The sequence below is a fragment of the Equus quagga genome, chromosome 9 (genome assembly GCF_021613505.1).
Source record: "Equus quagga isolate Etosha38 chromosome 9, UCLA_HA_Equagga_1.0, whole genome shotgun sequence".
NCBI classification, from domain to species: Eukaryota; Metazoa; Chordata; class Mammalia; order Perissodactyla; family Equidae; genus Equus; species Equus quagga.
Genome location: NC_060275.1, coordinates 5,333,097 through 5,350,977, shown reverse-complemented (window position 1 = coordinate 5,350,977; position 17,881 = coordinate 5,333,097).

Below are 17,881 nucleotides of genomic sequence, written 5' to 3'. Positions count from 1 at the left end.
AAACATCTTTCCTTCAACAGCTATTGAAAGCACGTCTAGCTTATTGCAGGTGTTATGACAAGAGCTGAGGACCCAGTGACCAGAAAGACCTGGTCCTTATTAGGGAGCCTCTTAAACTGTCTTGGGCGAGTTACTTAGTCTCTTAGAACCCCAATTTCTTCACCAGAATAAGTAACACCCACTTTCCCGTTGTAACAAGGAGCACACAGCATAGCACCCACCACTCTCTAAAACATCCAAGGCTGCTTGTGTTCTGTTAACTTTTTGATGTTAAACATATATTGCTCTAGTTTATTTTCATTTTGGAGATCCAATTACGGCAAATATTGTTTACCTGCAGTTTTCCACAATATTAAATTTAGAATAATAGTAATAATAATTGTTATAAGTTCTAATAACATTTGAAATGTAATTGACAGTCTGAGACAGTTTCAGTTATCTAATTAAATTAGTTAATAGTTAATCAAAAATATCATGCCTCAATTTTTCTGAATAATTGGAGGCTTGTAATAATAGCAGCATGAGAAAACTTAATTCTCTGGGAATACAGTTAAAGAAAGGAGAGTTTTAAAATAGTATTTACAATATTTCCAAGTTTTTTAATGTGACTAATGTCACTCAAGTATAGAAATTCTATATGAAGCGTAATAAGGTAGACTTTGACTTTATTGATATGTTATTTTTTTAGTGAAAACGTAATAAGAAATAATTGGTCATGGTCTTCAGGTTTTGTTTTTTGGGGGTTTTTTTGAGGAAGATTAGCCCTGAGTTAACATCTGCCACCAATCCTCCTCTTTTCGCTGAGGAAGACTGGCCCTGAGCTAACATCCGTGTCCATCTTCCTCTACTTTGTATGTGGGACACCTACCACAGCATGGCTTGCGGAGCAGTGCCAAGTCTGCACCCGGGATCTGAACCGGCGAACCCTGGGCCGCTGAAGCAGAACGTGCAAACTTGACTGCTGCGCCACCAGGCTGGCACCAGTCTTTAGGTTTTGAGAGCACTTTTTAACTTCCTGGAGATTAAAAGCTGCCATCCTTAAGTGGCTTGGGAGTGAGCAACTCACTTCCTCTCAGAGCCAGGAGATTAGCAGGAATTTTGTTTTTCAGGGGCTGTGACTGAGTACCCAGGAATCTCTTCTAGAAAATCCTATTGTATAAAGGGTAGCAGTGATGGTGGATGGGAGTAGGAAGCAGTGGATAAGCAGCATTTCAGGCAGACATTTACACCAGGGTAATATCAGCAGGAGTCAAGTTGTGAGCCTTTTCTTTTCCGAAGAGCAAAATGTTTTAAGATCCTGAGTGTTATCAACTAAAAATAAATCAGTATGGAAGAATGAGAAATGGCATTCTACCAGGAAAACCATATTATTTGTGTGATATGGGAATATTATTTCTAAGCCTGTGACACATAATCAAAAGAGAGTGCCATGTCATTCTAATGGTAGAAATTAAAGAGCCCGGAAAAGACAAGGCCCATCATTGCTTGTCAGCAAACAGTGAACAGAGAAATAGCTCCCACTCGTGCCTGTTCAATTTACCTGAGTGCCGGAAGTGAAAGCAGCTCAAGAAAATGAAGACCCTCGTTTGATAACACAAATACTGAGCGTTAACAAAAATTTTACTTAGTTCCTCATAAACATTTATCAGTAAGGTAATACAATTTTATTATGCTGTATGCCTCAGAATTAAAAGGCTTCATAAGAAAGGCATAAGCCAAAATAACAGAATTATTACAAAATGTTTAACTGAGCTAGTGCCTGCTGTGCAATTCATATTACTCTTGAAAATGCAATTGTGTATCAAAATAACCAGACATAGTTCTAACTGTGGGAAAATGAGGTATAAAAGAAATCCTATTTTTAGGTCTGTATGTCCAAATATTTCAATCCTGGTCAGTATTCCAGACTTAGATATTTTCCACTCTCAAAATAGAGTATTTATTGGTATGTGAACTATATTTCAATAAAGCTGTTAAAAAACAAAATAGCACATGCGCAATCTCAGATGAAGCTTGTGTACCTTCAAGGAATGTTCCCTGAACTGTGGCTCATTAGCTAGGTTTCATCAGTCCAAACACGTTAAAATTCTGCGCAGAACGTGTGCCTAGAAAAACATCACCTTACTACCAAAACCTTGATTTTTGTTGTTAATGCCATCAAGTTCCGACTCCCAGCACCCCTGTGCACGGCAGAGCAGAGCTCTGCCCAGTCTGCCTGCGCCATCCTCTCACCTTCCGGCGCTGTATCAGACAATGCTTCGCCGCTATTCATAGGATTTTCATGGCCAGTTCTTTTGTAACTGAATGGCCAGGTCCTTCTTCCTAGTCTGCCTGAGTCTGGAAGCTCTGCTGAAACCTGTCCACCCTGATAACAGCTAACATTTATTGAACACTTACTAAATACCATGAAATGTCCCAAACACCTTACATGGACTTACTCACTGCATTCTCACAATGACCTTAAGAAGTAGGTGCCCTTACTTTCTCTATTCTGTGAAAGAGGAAACTACGACACAAAGAGTTTGCACAAATTGCCTAAGGTCACCCAGCTGACAAGGGGCAGAGCCAGCATCCGAGCTCAGGCAGCAGGGCTCCCAGTGCAGACTCTTGGTGGAGGTCTAGGTTAGGACAGCCCTGAGAACCGGACGCCAAGGCCCTGAGCTGGCTCTGTGACCCAATCAGAGCTCCCCCGGAGGCCTTTCGGTGGGCTTCTGGGCACACCCCTACACCACTGTGCGCCCTTTCAAAGCTCCACATAAAGATATCATGGAGAGGCACTGAAATGGAAGTTGAACAAGGGGCCCTAGGATAAAGTAGCTGTAAAACAGTGGGGTTGTCCCACAGGGTGGCTCAGATGCCTCCTGGCACCACCATCACTAACATTCTACAGCCCTGGAGACTCCACAGACTTGCTTCCTTCCAGGGTTGACGTGGATCAGAGACCTCTCCAGGTGCAAATTAGGACCAGGGACCCCGGAGACAACATGGAGTGAGGTAGGACTGCCTGACTGGAAGGTAATCAGATGCTAGACTAGCCCTACTACAGGCTGGCTGAATCCGAGGGCCTCCCGCTGTATTGTCCACACCAGATGCTCCCCCAAGGCCATGAGCCTGGAGGATGAAAGCAGGGCCAGCTCCTGCCTTTCCCTGGACCCCAGAGAGTGAATTCGGGAAGATGCTCTGTGCGTTCTTCTCCACTGGCACTTCTCCCTGAAGACGGGAGTGATCCGCGTGGTCCTGCTGCTGTCTCTGTGATGGGTGAAGACATTTTCTAGAGAGCTTACTCGGCTGGACCCCACAAGACACACTGATGTTTAGCAGGTAGAGAGAACCCTAACTAGCCCTGAACTTCCCTCAAAATCTTAAGGTAAAACAAAGGAATCAATAAAAACGCCTGCCTTCTTCCCCCCTCCTGCTCCAAATGCCCTGCTGCTGCACCTAACTATCACTTTCTCTTTTACATTCAAATCTTTTCATGCTAAGATTTCTTAATAGTTTACCTAATTTCAACCTTACCCCTCAAGTGGTCAAACTGTGGCATCACCCCATCTTCAAAGCTTCTTGGTTGTCCAAAGGGTAGATAAACAAAGTTTGAAATACAGCTTTATAAAATAAAAGGTACAAGAGAGCCATGAAATTGAAATTGCAAAATCTGAGTTTCAGGACACATAAAATGCTTCTGTAATCTTATCTGTCTGTACAGAAACTATCTCATTGCTAATTCAGAAGGCTGTGTGCATTAAAAGGACAGAGCACAGAATCAACTCTCTAGACAGCAGAATTTAACAAGATGCATGTATTTTTGCTACTTCTACAGACTGTGTTTAAAACACACACACACACACACACATACACACAGACACACACACACACACACATACACATACACCACCAAAAAGGAAATCCACTCTTTGCTTCTGGATTTACTCTTGATGTCTTGCTCTGAAACTTTAATTTAGTAAAGCTCTTTTCTCTTCTATGAAGAGTGATGCAATTGTAAACACTTAACTTGCAAATACTTTTTTGGCTATTAAACTGATTTCTAGTACCCTAACCAAACGGTGAGCAAAAAGAAATAAAAAGATGAACGCCAAAGGAGTATCGTGTTTCCTGTCAGTGGTGTTGCTGAAAGGCCTATTCAGTGAAGAAATTACCATTTTAAAAAAACATATGTATAGAGCTTCCCAGACTAAGGATGGGGTTACATCCGGATAAACCCATGGTAAGTTGAGCGTGCTATTATTCGAAAATGCATTTATTACACTTGACCTGCTGAACATCACAGCTTAGCCTCGTCTACCTTAAACATGCACAGAACACTTAGATTAGCCTACTCTTGGGCAAAAACATCTAACGCAAAGTCCATTTTATGAGGAAGTGTTGAATATCTCATGTAATTGATGGAATACTGTACTGAAAGTGAAAATGAAGAATGGTCTTAAGTGTACCAATTGTTGACCCTCATGACCCGGGGGCCAACTGGGAGCTGTGGGTCTTGGCCACTGCCCAGCATCACGAGAGAGGATCGTCCAGCATATCGCTAGCCCAGAAAAGATCAAAATCCAAAATTGGAAGTACCATTTATACTATATGTGTGTCGCTTTTGCACCAACATAAAGTCGAAAAATCGTAAGTCAAACCATTGTAAGTCAAGGATGGTCTGTAACTCGGAAAGATTTTTGTTTAATTAAATTAGAGATGATACAGCATTCCCTGCTTAATTTGAATTTCAGATGCACAACAAATATTTTAGCAAAAGTATGTCCAAAATATTGTAAAACATACAAATATTGTATGGGACATACTTATACTAAAAACATTATTCATTGTTTATGTGCAATTTAAATTTAACCAGGAGGGCTGTATTTTCATTTGCTAAATCTGGAAACCATAGATTGATTGTTTTTGCGTTTTGTCACAAAGCATTCTTGACAGGTAAAAAACATTGAGGGCCTTTCAAACTGAACACTCACACATGGAAGATTCAGAAAGCACAGATAACTTGTTTTGAGCTCAAAAGATACTTTTTTAAAGTAAAATAAGACTATACACACAAGTTAGAGTTGGAAGCTAACCAAACAAATGCTTCCCATCTCAATATGTAGGTGAAAACTGCCGAATTGAAATTGGGGAGATAGTTTAATATGGTTACAGAATTAGTGAGTAAATAAAATAGAATTTTTTTTTAAAAAACCTTGAATGCTGGTTTTGAGGGTGCCAGGTCTCACCGATGAGGAAGCAGAATACAGCAGACTTGAGAAGGTTGGAAAGGAACCTTGGCGTTATCAAGGCCCCTTGACTCATGGCTGACATCTGGTCCTTAATAAAGGTATTTTGGGACTGCTCACAATCATGATAATTTTGACTCTCAAAAGCAGCAAGAGATGAAAACTGAGGGCAAGGAAAGGGTTTTCCTACAAGGGTCGGAAAAGAGAGGGGATGGAATTTTGTATTCATGAGAGGAAAAGATGTGTGAGGTGACATTAACGGAGCTGTGAGCTTCCAGAGGGGGCACAGCCAGAGGAAGGACTGTTTCTTACACTGGCCACCAGATGGTGGGACAGCCCTGGACAAGTGGTGCTAGGGGGTAGGGGCAGGGGCAAGAATGGGCTTGCCTCAGGAATGGAGAATGTAATGAGATGAAATGTTCAAAAGCTACATTTCTATGTCAGGAAGTGATTCTATCTCACAGCCCATAATGACTTCATTGTCCTTTACGACCCTTTCAGAAATACACATTCAAAGCCTGCCTTTACTGATAAAGAGGGATATGTATAAAAAAAAATCTATCTAGGGGCTGGCCCCGTGGCTGAGTGGTTAAGTTCGAGCGCTCCGCTGCAAGCAGCCCAGTGTTTCGTTGGTTCGAATCCTGGGCGCGGACATGGCACTGCTCATCAAACCATGCTGAGGCAGCGTCCCACATGCCACAACTAGAAGGACCCACAACAAAGAATATAGAACTATGTACCGGGGGGCTTTGGGGAGAAAAAGGAAAAAAATAAAATCTTTAAAAAAAAAATCTATCTAAAACACTTCACATTCTACATTTCTCTCAATCTGATATTTTTCAAATCATGCTGTGTGTCTAAACCAAGACGTGGGGGGATCTCCTATTACGAGACAATTGTTCCTGTCCAGCTTTCAATTTTGTTGGAGGTGGTCTGGTCTTTAGGAAGTCTCGGCACCGGGGTCTGAAGACCTGGGTATGACCCTCCTTGCACCTTTAATTAGCTCTGCTATCTCTCCCTTCATTTCCTCAGCTGTAGAATGTAGTGACAACACCCACTGCATCAGGCAGGGTGGGAGCGGGAGAGCAGAAACCATGCTAAGTATTTCGAGAGCACAAATATAGTGCAGGTGGATTTGCTCAGCAGGTGATGGAAGAACTCAGAAGCCACGTGGGGGTCAGGGAGGCAAGTCAGAGTGTGCACGTGACAGAGGGACAAAGGGAGGAGAGGTGGAGTCACTGGCCTAGCTAGAGTCACGACAGGCCCCCCAGCAGAGTCAGAGGCGCCGAGATGCTGTCTGGGGCAAAGCCAGGGCAGCAAACCTCCCAGCTCTCTTGCCTGGTGCGTCCTGCTAACTGAGCTGGGGCAGAGCCAGCACCTCGAGCCTGGGAAGCACCCCACCAGGGGTGCTCTGTGACACAGAGCAGGGGGAGGGCAAGTGATGGATGGGAGGGCAAGCAGGCCAAGGACCAGTGGTGACCAGTCAACTCTTCTGAGTCAGCTTTCTCTCCCAACCACGTGTAAATGTCACCACCGTGACTGGTGGTCAGGCCAAAGTTAATGCAGATTCATGTTTGTCTATCCGCCTACTTGCTAGCAGGTATTTGTAGCCCCAAAATCAATGCTCGAAGAGCTTTTGTGTTCCTTCACAGACTTGCGCAGAGCGGTGAAAACCTTCCCGGCTGAGGTGGAAGGTGACGCTTGGCCTTCTTGCCCCACCTCTCCTACTGGAAACACGTGTCCTTTTCCTGCTCTATTTAGTGCCATGGTTTTCACATTTTTGTGCTTTTTCTTGGTGACTTCACTGTTTAGAATGGCCCCCAAGAGTAGTGCTGCAGTGCTAGCTAACGTTCCTGAGCACAAGATGGCTGACCTGCTTTATGGAGAAAACCCATGTGGTAGAGAAGCTTGTTCAGGTGTGAGTTACAGGGCTGTGGTCGGTAAGCTCAGTGTAAATGCGTCAATAATATATATTGAATAAATATAAAACAAAGTTACTTATTGATACGTTGATGCAAATGCAGTTTACTTCCACTGGAGGCAATGATTCGGCACTCACTGATTCAGTATTGGCAGTGACTTTTTAGTGCATAAGTACCATGGATAATGAGAATCCATTGTTCTCATCACTTTCCTTTTCTACCATCACTCCATTTCTGCTTGCCCTTAGTCAGCATCTTGGCCAGTCAGGACTCTTTCACTGGTGGGAAGAACTGAACCTTCACACCTGAGGGAGCTGAGCCCTTGTGGTCCTCTATTTGTTGGGTTGCTGGAGTCTTTCACTGACCTGTTCTACAGGACATGGAAATATCAGGGGCATCCCTGAAATTCCCTGGTCCCAGTTACACTCCTCCCTGTCCCCACTGGGTAGTAGCAACCTACTTTTCCCTTGGAAATGGGATTAATCATCCCAACCATGAGAGTATTTTGGCACGTGAATTCCGTCAATGAGGAAGTCACAATAGTCGGGTGGCAATCAAGTTAACTTCCAATTTCATCAAACCATTGTTGTGTCTCCTAATGGAAGCATTCTTCTTTTGAAAAAGAGAACTAAGATCTCTAAACCAGCAGAACTCAAGGTTGTGGGAACAGAATGCAAATCTCTTCAATGGGTTGTTAGGGCTCTCCCCCTGGTTCACGATGGTGAGAGAAAGAGCACCAACAATCCATCATTGGTTTAAGCCGTATACCATATCCTAGGATAGCACCCCAGCTTCCCAAGTTGTTGCCTCCCAGCCACACTGGCTGTTCCTCTGTTCTTTGAGGCCACCGTGGGTATGTGGTGAGATATGAGGAGCCCAGTGCTGTACTTCTTCGTCTGTGTGGAGGATGGCTCCCCTGTGTAGGGTACTTCAGACATGGACAAGGCGTGTCTGAAGTCCACAGAAGCATTCCTGCCAGGAAGGACAGCTCCAAGACCCAGCAAAGATGCCTTTCAATTCAGGACAAATCAGTCATGGTGAGATGAGCACAATGTAATCAACTTTCCAGTGGGTTTCTGGCAGCACCTCCCACCCTCGCGCCCCCCCATGGCCACCAGGCAATAACATCCTTTCAGGGACTCAGTATTGGCCTTGCCATCAGCAGGTTGGGCTCTCAGCAGTGATGGTATCCAAGTAGACTTTTGAAGAAGGATGTCCATGTGACTGAGCCCCTAGATAGCCTCCATCTTTGAGACAATGGCCCACTGAGCCTCTGGGTATCCAGAGGAAGATGCTGTTCTCCACAGAATGAGTCACTTGTCCATTGATTAGTGAGTCTCCTCCGCAGCAAGGATCATTCGGTCAACATTTACATGAAACACAAATATTCTCTTGTTCTGTGCCCATTCCAAGAGCATCATCCATACATTTCTTCTCTAGATCTCCAAGTCACCCATCTTCTGATCTGTCCTCTCCAAATCCATGATAACCACAGAGCCTTGCGCCACTGCCCCTGAATCAGGGTAGATCCATTCCTCTTGGCATTTCTCTCCCATGCAAAGTGGACAGCCAGATACGCTTCCCCTAGGCCTTCTGCCCACTGGGAGGAATTCCTTTAACCTTTGACCTTCAGGGCCTTCCCTGAGTGGGACTATAATGGAACAGCAGGCCCAGCTGAACTCAATGCATGTCAGCCACCTATGCCCCCGAGTTTCAGTCATCGCACCAAGAAAACAGTGAGAGCCACCTGCAGCTACTACAGCTACGCATTAAGTCCTGAGTCTCAAGGAAGTGGACCCATACCAATAAATGTATTTGGTCCAACCCAAAGTTACATTCTATCCTCTAGGTAACGCCCTTAGAATCTATTTCCACATGAATTTCCCAAGGTCAGAAATCAGCCAATTTGTTTGTTGTAGAAGTTGTCTGCTCAGGAAGCAAAATTTGATATTTCTCACCCTGCCCCTACCCGTACCCCAACCAGAGATTGCTGGGATCCCACTCTGCTTACAGGTCTGGAGACAAAGGCACATGAGGAGAATGGGTCTCAAGGGCAACACACAGGAAAGCCTACTTTCCTCAGAAAAGAAGATATCTAGCAAGATAGGCTCAGAGGAATAGGGGTTGAGGCTGTCAACATTCTTAGTTAAGTCCACTCAGATGTCTCCTTCCCACATCCCTGGGTCCCACCTCTTCCTCTCTAATGTCATGGATTTGACAAAAGGGATTTAGTATGGTTGTCATTTCTGCCACCCATACAATTAGATATTGGGCCTGATCCTCAGCCCTTCTTGTGTCTACAAGAAATAGACCATTGTTTCAAGGCTGACCTCTGGATGCATTTGTGTTTGACCCAAGACTTCCAGCTCTGAACTTACTACTTTCTTTCTGAAGACTCTCTGGTAACCACCCTTGTGTTTCTTACTCATTCTTACTGGCACATCAGTGGAATGCAGCCTCTATTTGATATCACAAAGCCTTGAACCCAATCAGCATCCCAACTCAAACAACAGCAAGTGATGGTTTAGGTCATCGTGATGCAACTCCATGGCACAGGCGACCGATTCCCCTCCTCCATCTGCAAGAAGGGCAGCCCTGTGAGCTCAAATGGGTAAGCAGCCCAGTCCCAGAGCCCTGTTTTGAACATGTGATTCTGGTACCAAGAACTTTATCAGTCAGGGGTCAACTTGAAAAACAGAGACCATTTAAGGATTTAAAACAGAGGGAATCAAATGAAGGGGATCGGTTATACAGGTGCTAGAAGGGCAGATAAACCGGATCAAGGACATGACCAGAGATCAGCCAACAAGAAGACACTACCGTGCTGGACTGGCTGGTGGGACACAAGGAGGACGTGGGTTCCTGGAGCCCAGGAAAGTGGGAACCATGGTAGGGCTGTCTGACAGAAGCTATGACCACAGAGAAAGTGCAGTCACCACCTGAGACACCCTATGAAACAGAGACAGGGGACCCCTGCAGCTTTTCCCTTCCTCCTGCTCCCCAGTATTTTACCATTGTCCCCATCAGCTGAATCAGCCATTCTGAGAGTCAGAAATGGAGCCCACAAGGGTTACCTGCAAGTGACACAGAGCCAAGCAGGGGACAGGTGAGGAATAGACCCAATAGAAAAACTGCCAAGGACCAGCACCCTCCATGCAGGCCTGGGATGACTAGAATCCACATATGTCAAGCAGATTGTGCTCCAAAAGGTGAGCTCCAGTGTGCAGAAACGCGTAGGACTGAGAGCAATGCTTCTGAATGAACTTCTGTGACCTGTAAGTAGAACTGCTGAGTGTGAATAAACAAGAAGAAAGAAAAATATGATGTACAAAAAATAGAACAAGCAAATATTTACGTCAGATAAGGAGTTCACCATTCCCAAGGTGATGTTCTGGGCACAGCAGATCCCTGCCATATACAACGGACGTGAGTCCGGACTTGCTCTGAGTCTTGCCTACCCACCCTCCCTGAGACACCCCCAAGGTCACAGGTGTATTCAGAACTGTGCAGAGGTAAACACAAGTCACAGATTTAAAACATCTCTTTTGCAATCCTGTATATGTCATTTTCAAGTCATATCAAATACCTCAAAAGATGTCAGATTAAACCCTAGCTACCGCCTGAGGCTAGGACAGTGGCAGCATCCAAACTTATAAAGCTGCAAGAGGTCTTAGAGGTGAGAGAACTGGAATCATGAGCCACCTGCATGCAAAACACCATCTAATGTCAGGAGAAAGCAGTCACAAATACTACATTCAAAGGCAGATACAGTATTGCAATTTCTGATTTTAAAAGTTACTATGTCTTTCTTTTTTAAAGGAGAACTGTCTACCATGTTTTTCTTAAACTGGCTCTTTTGTAACAAATTGTTGCTCATCACCAATTTGATACTTTACAATTGAAGAAATTTGGCTCCAAAGAAGTTGTGTGACTTCTTGCCCAAAGTCACACAGTCGGTTAAAGGCAAAACCCAAATTTAAAACACTCTTCTCCCAACTCCTAATCCAGTGGTGGTTGCCCAGAACGAGAAATGTGCTCTCCCTTGCAGCCCGGGACATTAAAATGAGGCAATAGTGCGTTGCCTTCCAAAATGTCCCTTCCCAAATGAGGTCAGTCAGTCCTGTCAACAATTGCACCAGTCCAGCCTGTGTTGCAAGACGGCTTGAAATATCCATTAAACTTGTAACGGACTGGACTTCAAATGAAAACTTTGTTTGAGAGAAGGCTAGACTTTGGACAGCTGTAGCTCTCATTTGGAGAGAAAGCATGTTCTATTTCAAAGTCTACATTTCAAGTACGTTTACTTTATCTTTTGTCCACCTCTCATTCTGGGCTCTCCTAGACCTGTCACGACATGGTTTGGCTCCATTGCCTTCTTAACTGCGCTGGGTGCTGGCAGCCCCGTAGCTCTATTAACAAATAGTTCTGACGCATAGGGGCAATTGATAAGAATATGCTCAACAAATGAATGCACAAGTGACTAAAAGGGAATGACCTGTCATTACACTTTCTAGAGACTAACAATTCTTATAGCTGTAAAGATGATGTGTGACGATGTACATATTTCGCTGATATATTCCAGCAGCAGGGCAATATACACAAAGCAGTAACAAATTAGATTAAAAGTCCTTGATACAGATTTCTAGTAAAGAGCTGACAAGTATAATTCCTAAAATATCCATTAGAAGAATATTTACAGATGGTTTGTTATAATCAGATAATAATATCATATACCATGGTACCTTAGCACTACGTAAAGTACTAGTATGAATATTCTTGATTTAACTCGGAAATTTTTCTTAAGTGTGTTAATATGCCCTTTGATATCTGGTTTTTCTGATTTATTAAGATTTTATTGAATGATTTACTTAGAATATTATTTCCAAATAGAAAAGTGAAAAGATAAACTCAGTGAGCATTAGCACTAATGTAGATTTGATGGACTCTAAGTGAAGTTGAGATGTTGCCAGGGAAGTTTGTGTGTCTCAAACCGGGTGTCCCCTGAAAGTCGACCCTGGGACAAGCCTACAAGTGCAAACAGCTTAAGTGGGAGGTGACCCCAGAATGGGGAAGGGAGGAGAGGTGCTGGAGGTTGTGTTACTGAGGCAGGGCCGAGATCACAATCAACTGGGGCTCCCTCCCAGCAGGGGATCCAGAGAGGGCACAGAGCATGCCTCAGCACTGCCCGGAACAGGGGAGAAAGCCAGGGTATTCATCCGCCTACTCCGGCCCTCATGGATGGAGTCGCTCCCAGGTCATTACCTCCCAGCACTTCACACCTGCCCACAAGCGGGCTAGTCATGGTCCCAGGCAGAGCCAGAGCCGGAGGATGCCCTCAGGCAGGAGTTGCAGGAAGCCACCAACTCCAATGAGAACTGCCCCAAAGTGACATGCTCGGTAGGCTGGGAGGACAGGCAGGGCATTGACAGTATCCTCTGCTCCAGATGGGCTCAGGAAGCCTTAGGTGTCATCAAGCCCTCTTGCCATGGTGAATACTGGGCTGCAGCACCAGGTTATTCTCTAAAATTTAAGGGGCCCAAGCTTCCCTGGGCGGTTCTGGCCACCCAAGGTGAGGTGTGGGGTATCATGATCCAGTAACGACAATCCTTTTGAAATACCATATTTTTATTAATGCATTGTAATTACATACACTTTTTTTTTTTTATCAGAAACGTCATTTTAGAAACTGAAATATATTGAGAACCTAAGGCACCAAAAGAAGATGCTTGCTCTTAAAAAACAAAACAAAGGAAGCTATTCACTAACTACTGACTAGAATCATGTCAAACATGCTAGGAAAAATATCCTCTAGCTCACCGTTGGACAGCCCACCCACTAAGAATGAGCAGTTTGCACATTTTGGCACTTTAGGGAACCTGGAAGGAGAAGAGAAGACCTGGCCCCTGCCCAGGTGGGAAAAAGAGACAGGAGGAGGGGTCAAGAGCAAGGAGTGTTGTGGGGCGACCGTGCAGGGCAGGGGTGTCCTGCTTCCCACAGGCAGCTCCTGGAAACGCACACATGCGGCAGACACGGTGATCCCAGCCCAGCCTGTTCGCGCTGCCTGGGGCTCTCAGGGCATGCTGCAACCATCGTGAGAAACACCCCACTCTTTTCCTCTCCCCATACCCAGCAAGGGTGCCATCTGTATTCCAGTTTTGCCAATTGACCCACTGATATTCTTTATAGCACTTTTTCCTCCAGTACAGCGTACCACCCAGGTTCTGCCACTGCATCCATCTGTCACTTCTCTTTAGTCGTCATTAGTCTGGAATATTCCTCCAGCCTTTCTTTCTCTTTTATGACATTGCACTTCTGAAGGACAGCCTCCTCCTCCCCCTTTAGCGGAATTGCTCTCATTGAGGGTTTCTTATGTTCCTGGTCAGTAAACCACATAAGCGGTGCTGTGTCCTTCTCAGGGCACCCTCCCCAGAGACGTGCAATTTCCACTGGCTCTCACTGGTAATGCTGATCTTGAGCACCCCATCAAGGTGTTACCCAGTTTCTCTACTGCATAGTTACTATCGCTTCCTTTGCAATGAGTACGCAGTCTCTAAGGAAACACAGGAAGGCCATGCACATATGCTGATCTCCATAAAATGTTCCCCTGGACTTAGTGCCCATCAATGATTCCTGCCTGAATCAGTCTATAACACAAGGCTGCACGGGATTGCCCACCTCCGGCATTCCCTCCACATTGCCAGTCAGCACCCAGCACTCCTGTAAGCAGAGCCCTCCTTTCTCTCTCATTTATTTATCCTTTAATTATCATTATAGACTCAAGGATTCCTGTTTTTGCCAAAGGTTTTTAAGTCATTACTGTACTTAATTGTTTGGCTGCTCAAATTGGGCCAGATTTGGCTAATGGGAGCTCCAGGAAGTTGGCTCCTGGGTCCTTCAGATATGACCCATCTATTTTTTAAATCACTCCTTATTTTGTGGCATAAAGTCCTTCATGCTCATGTGCCTACGTGGTCTTAGCCCTGAGATCAGCCACTTCTCTGAGCAGTCCTGGCTCCATTTCAAGGGAAATAGTACTTGACACCAATGCCTGAGCACAACAGTTTCTTGAATGACTGAACATTTCTATCATGGGTTGTCTTTCCAAGGGTCTGTTTTCATCTGAACCAGCATTAGAAAACAAGATTCTCTGTCTGTGCTCTCTCAGGAACAGAGAGCGCTAGAGTTCAGCTGAGAGGAGAAAATTGATACAACACTATGATAAGGGATTTTGGCTCACTGTAAGAAAGGGCACAGCTGGGAGCCGCTCTCCACAGAACAAGCCACCAAACTGAGCGTCCCCACTCAGGACAGGGGATCCACATCTGATCCCCGGCACTGGTCATTTGGATTTCCATCTTTCTCATGGTTTTGTACAGCAAGGTACCAGGTTATTTTAACTAGGGAACGGAGCAGTGCACTTTCCAGGACCCTCGTAGAAATCATGGGAGCTACTCAAAAGCTTCCCTTGCCATCGTGTCGATTAAATGAATTCAGTGACGCCCCACACGCAAACCTGGAGTGGCACCGGCACCAAAGAGCACGCAGCCCATTTGCTCTTTCTTTTTAAAGCATTGCATTGTGAAAACTTTCAAAGATGCACAAACACGAAAGACCCCCATGTGGCCTCGCCCCCCATTCTTATTTCATCCATCCCCCCTTCACTCCTGCACACTCTTTGGCAAGAAAATTTTAAAGCAAATTGTAAATGTACTTCAACATACATCTCTAACAGTTAAAGACAATACTATTATCATATCCAACAAAATTAAAAGTAATAACCTAATTTTCTAATATCATCTAATAGTACCCAGTCCAGGCTTAATTTTCTCCAATTATCTCAAAAATGCCTTTTTATGCTTTGTTTAAATTAACATCCAAACAGACAAGGCCTACATCTTATACTTGAGGGATATATCTCTTAAGAGTATTTTAACCCATAATAGTTCCCTCTCTTTTTTTAATGCCATTTACTTTTTTTTTTTTTAGGAAGATTAGCCCTGAGCTAATTATTGCCAATCCTCCTTTTTCTGCTGAGGAAGACTGGCCCTGAGCTAACATCCATGCTAAACTTCTTCTATACATGGGACACCTACCACAGCATGGCTTTTGCCAAGCAGTGCCATGTCCGCACCTGGGATCTGAACAGACGAACCCCAGGCCACCAAGAAGCAAAACGTGCACACTTAACTGCTGTACCACTGGGCCGGCCCCTAATGCCATTTACTTTTTGAAGAAACTAGGTTCTGTAAGAAGCCAGAGCAAAGATGTAAGAATCAGAGACGTGTCGGGCTGCGGCACTCACGTGCTGCTGAGCAACCTTCTGCAAGCGGCTGAACTTTGCTGAACTCCAATTTCCTGATTTGTAAATGAGAGAGCAGCTCGGCTGGCAGGGTTGTTGCAGAGTGAAAGGAGATGATGGGTGCACGATGCTCAGCATGCAGAGATCAGGGAACAGTAGGGATCGCCACCTGCCTCGGTCAGGCATGGAAAGGCACAGAAGAAGTGTGGGAACCTGATGCAAGGACAGCCATTCCCTCCCAAGAACATCCAGGCTCTCCCTGCCTCCCAGGCTTCTCAGGGTGAACCGAGTCGTGAGCGCACTTCAGGGACAGACTCAGTGGGGACGCCACTCCTGCAGTGGGCAGAGGGGGGACATGGCAGGGCAGCCCCGTCACAGGTGGTGCAGGGTTGGAGAACAATCATGATGTGTGTTTGTTTGAAGTACAGACCGACAGGAAGGAGCCTTGCCATACACCTAAGCAGCACCCTGATCAGGTGTTCATGGAGTAAACTTTGAAATTTCAACTCTGCTCAGCTGGGTAGATGTGGAAAAACAAAGATAACCGGAGGGTACACCTGTGGCCTTCATAGCAAAGGTGAGATAACCGGCCAGGAACATTCCTGATAGGCAAAGTGCCTCGTCACCTGCGGGAAGGAGGCGGAGGAGAGAATAATAAAACTTCTCACGTAGACGAGGAGCTGGGGCCGTGTGGTTGTCCACTGGTGCACACAGACAGACGTCGTTAAAAAGGGGACATCATCTCAATTCGGGCGCTGAAGTCCGTCGCTCGTAGAATAATCGCCCCAAATGCATGCAGAAATGAGCAGGAAGGCTGAGGGAACTGCAAATGATGGAATTCTGCACCGGGTGCTTCAGGGGCTATCCTGCAGCCCAGCAAATTGTGCCCTCTCTGAACCAGAGTTTAGGATAACATGCGACCAATGATTGTTATCAAAGGTCTAAATGACAATGCAGGAATCAGGAGCAAATCACCACCACACTGATAAGAAGTTGCCACAAAACCATTGGGCACACAGTCACTACCAAACACTTTGACCGGCCCTGCTGAACTTAGCACACGCTCAGCACACGCTGTCTTCCCCAGCTCACCTTTGCAGAGTGGCTCAAAGGGCCTCACCCAGCATTCCGCACCTGTGACTTCCATTCAACATCCATTGCAGATGAATACAGATTCATTACTTCCATGTAGGTTCTGGTGGAAGAGTCCCCCCACCCCACCAGGCCCCAAATCTACAGGTTTTTAAAAAGTTAGGGGACAACATCTAAAACATGAGAAAAGATGTAATCATTCTTTGGAAGAAAATAATTTATATCCATATGTACGAGACACGTCAGTTACAGTTTGTCAACCCTATCAGACCCCATACTCACCCTTTTAAAACTAACATTTTGTAATACTATCTCAACCTGAAATAAGATTCCTAGATAATGTAACTTAAATATACTTTCAAAATAATCATGGTAATGACCTAAATCTAATATAAAGGAAAAATAAAATGAAAGCAATTCATAATTAAGTAATATTTATTTCAATATCTAAATGTTTGGGTACAGTTATGCCAGAAGACAGAAAGGTCCCCACACCTTTCTAAAATCTCTGCTAGGAGGCAGTACCACCCCTACCAAGAATCGTGAGGGCGCGCTTCGTGACGGGACCACTAACTGGACCGTAGAGATCCCCCAAACCAGGAGGGCTCATCCATGGGGTGCAGAAAGCTCTAGCCAATTGTTAGGTGAGCCAGAAAGGCCAGCTCCTTCCAGCAGCTGCAGTAGAGAATGCAAAGCATATTGGCCAACCAGAAGTCAAGAGAAGGGAAAAGAAAAAGAAAAAGCACATTCACTGGGGAAGTGGTGTTACAGGAAAGAGAAAACACAATAGAGAAATAGGAGGATGCTCACCTTGGGAGGTGACTCTGATGCTGCTGGTTTCCAGGCCCAGCTCCATCCCTGAGCCACCATTCACTGGCCTCCCTTTTCTTTGAGCTGTCCTAACAACTACTGTGTTGTGTTGTGTAAACTCAACATGGTCAGAATTCTGCAGTGAAAAGGAAGTTTTGATGAGGTTTTCTTTTTTAAGCTAATAGAAAATCTACTCCATTGCTGGCTTGAGAAGTTATGTTAATGAGGCCTGAGAACTGGTTGTGAGAAGTTGTAATTTTTAATCCTCTGTCAGTCACAAATTCAACACAGAGTTTTAGGCAAAAACATTTAACATTGCATCCATTGCAAATGCCACTTCCTCACAGTTAAAGACTGAAAATCTGAATTCAGTTGACTACTAGTGACCTTGGGGTCCACACCAGCCAAGCTCCCCGGAGCACTCACTCCCTGCGTGAGCGGGCGCCAGGCATTGTCACAGTGCCACTGTCCAGAACAGAAATGTTAATTTTTAAAAATGGGCCCTGGGTCACATTCCCCTGGAAATTCTG